Below are 2,951 nucleotides of genomic sequence, written 5' to 3' on the forward strand. Positions count from 1 at the left end.
AGTCAGCCTAAAATGCATGACAATAGTTTTTAAACAGGTCTGTTAGCTCCACCCTCCCTGTTTTAACCAATCAGATGTGGTTTGGGCGGGTCCTACGCCCAACTCTCTGGTGTCTCGCATGTAATTAGCATGTCCACCTGGTCCTTTGTTCTCAAACTTTATGGCTTTTGGATCGGCACTTTGAGAAATTAATTTCCCTAGTTCAGATATGGTACATCATACACAAATCATTTTTTATCTTCCTGGAGGTTGTTTCTTTATAGCCTGTGGTGCTTTTCACCTTGAGATGTCTCCGGATGCCTGAGTTTCCTGATTAAGATTGCAAATTTACACCTTAACACCTATTCAGGAAAAATTTGCGAGCTACAGTGAACTCCGATTCCACCGGTTCAGTTTTGGTTAATTGCAACAGCGGCTTGATCTCGTTCACGTCCAGAGAAATGGAGCTGTCAGCATTCATGGCACACAGAGCCTCTAGCAGCTGGGTATTTCTTTCACTAATGGTGATGAGATTTCCCCCAGCACGACATTCAAAGTGCTAAAGAATATGCGTTTGCACTCACTTTTGTCTCCATCATGTAGACCCACTGTGCTTTCAACCACATAATCCTGCATGGTTTTGTTCATGAGTCTTTGTCGTTCGCGTGTTGGTGTGGCAAGAGTGCTTGATACCTGGTGATATTCACATGCACTCCACAGGTTTTCAAACTCTGCATCATATCGTAGATGTTCAGTACACTCAAAGGTGCTGCGGACTAGATGGACACTGGTGTACAGATCAGCAGCCTCAGATTGCAACAGCTTATTTGAAGGATCGAGGAGGCCCAGGATTTTATGGCTCATATAAGCTATGAACCTGAAGCTTGGCTCGGTTGTGGCTTTAAGTAAGCCTGTTGCCTCAAGTCTCACATCCGTGCTGTATGAGTGAGTGGATTCGATCTCGATTTCACAATGACTGACACTGTAGCGAGGTGCCGAGTCCATCTCTGAACAAGCAGTCTTTTCAGTTTTTCACCAGTGTATTGTGCTGACACAGTGGGTTTCTGAAAAAAAATGTGTAAAGGGAATTGCACTCATTGAAAAAGTCCTCTATCGCCTCTCAGACGACAGTGCATTAAGCTCCACTAAATGCAACTGGTGATTAAAGCAGTGCACATATGGCACTTCACAATTTAATTTGTCTTGCAATAATTTCTGCTTTCCACCATGTTTTCCAGACATATCATTTGGCACCGTCGTAACACTGACTTAAAATCTCTTCAAGGCTAAGGACAACATTAGTTATTTCAGAGATAACTAGTTCAGTTAAGGTCAAGATGTCACATTGTTTGCTTGTAGTCATTTTCAGCAATCACACACGACAACTGTCATCAACATATCTCAGTATAAAAGAAATGTTTTCACACCCAGTTGGGACTTTCGTTCCATCTACTTTAAGGGTGTACCATGAATCACTAATCTCCTTCACAATGTGCTCTGTGACAATCTCACTCGTTAGAGATATGACTTGGTTCTGGATGTCATGGGACATATACGTGGCATTATGTGTAATTGTGCTGGATGCTTTTTGTCCTTTTTCAGCGTGTACTCTAATGAGGCTAAGAACATTCAGCGGAGTGATTCAGAAATCAGGTGAGTGAATCAAAGTGAGAGAAAGAAAGACTTGAAGTGGGTTTGACTGAATCACATGATCATTCATTTTTCAGACTTTTAGCTTTTTTCCACCAGAATGGTTCGTGTTCTGGAGCCAGAGTCTGTTCTCGGCCTCAGGGATCCTGAATCTGATCCTGAATCTGCTGTCCAAATGAAGCTCAGATCTGATGAATCTGATTCACTGAATCATTCTGAATCTGAGCAGATCAACGGCTCGTGTCCAGAGGATCATCCTGTCATTACTTGTCTGGCAACATAATACAGCGCTTTTAGTCGTATCTGCGGATCTGTGTGAACGGGAATCATTTGATAACTCGAGAAAACTTTTTTGTCTTTAATATATTGTTGTTGTCGTATGAATGCACTCTTTTAACATTTGTACTTTTTTATCATTTACTGTCGAAATAATAGTAAAGAACCAACTGACCACATTAGATTTGTTGTTTTGAATTAAAGGGATAGTTCACCCCAAAAATGAGAAGATGTTGAAGAGTGTCAGTAAGCAGACAGTTGACGGTCACCATTGACTAATATAGGTTACCATGTTTGAACTTGAGGATAGTAGTTTACGCTGTAGTAACAGAAATGGGAATTGTGAATATTTCACTGGTCTCTAAAATATATTCAAGATAATGGATTCATGAGATGAGATTTTAACTTTTTTTAAGAAATCTTCAATGCAAAAACGATGAAAAGCCAATGCAGGTGGACGACCCCATAAAGTGCCTCATTTTGTTTTTTTAATATTCCCTTTCATGCAGTGTGTGATATATGATAATATAATGTATATTGATGTCTGTGAATAAAAACATTCAGTTGAAAGTGTACAATAAATAAAGTTATTGTCTCTTAAAAGAAAGCAGTAACACATTTGCAAACCTGGACATATATTGTTTCAAGAATCATGACAGATGATATTATTACAGACACAGAAGCTTTTCTGCAGGAAACCCTGAATGACCATATATGAACTTAACTTCCGTAGACACACCCATCTTATATCATAGCTATAACAGCAGTGCAGATTCATGCTCTTTCACATTGATTATGTCACTGATACTCTTTCTAAAGGTACATTAAGAGTGCATGTTAGATGGTACCAAAAGTGCACATATTAATACCTTTATAAAGGATCCCGTCCCAGTGACAGATTTAAACATTTATAATCTGACAGTGAACTCAGGTTTGTGTAGGAGGAGGACTAGAAAGTCTAAAGAATGATCTGTATAGTGCTGATATTGACTGATGTGTGTATGATCTGAAAGCTTCGATTGATTTTGAGAACAGCTGATATGGTT

General features: G+C 39.5%; 1 long non-coding RNA gene across 1 annotated transcript; it reads left to right on the forward strand.

Annotated features, from left to right (window-relative positions):
* Positions 1-1,242: 1,242 nt before the first annotated feature.
* On the forward strand, positions 1,243-2,470 carry LOC125261625. Its single transcript, XR_007183388.1, has 2 exons — positions 1,243-1,632; positions 1,729-2,470. It is a non-coding gene; the product is annotated as an uncharacterized LOC125261625 (long non-coding RNA).
* The last annotated feature ends 481 nt before the right edge of the window (positions 2,471-2,951 follow it).

Source organism: Megalobrama amblycephala, unplaced genomic scaffold, assembly GCF_018812025.1.
Source record: "Megalobrama amblycephala isolate DHTTF-2021 unplaced genomic scaffold, ASM1881202v1 scaffold443, whole genome shotgun sequence".
NCBI lineage: Eukaryota > Metazoa > Chordata > Actinopteri > Cypriniformes > Xenocyprididae > Megalobrama > Megalobrama amblycephala.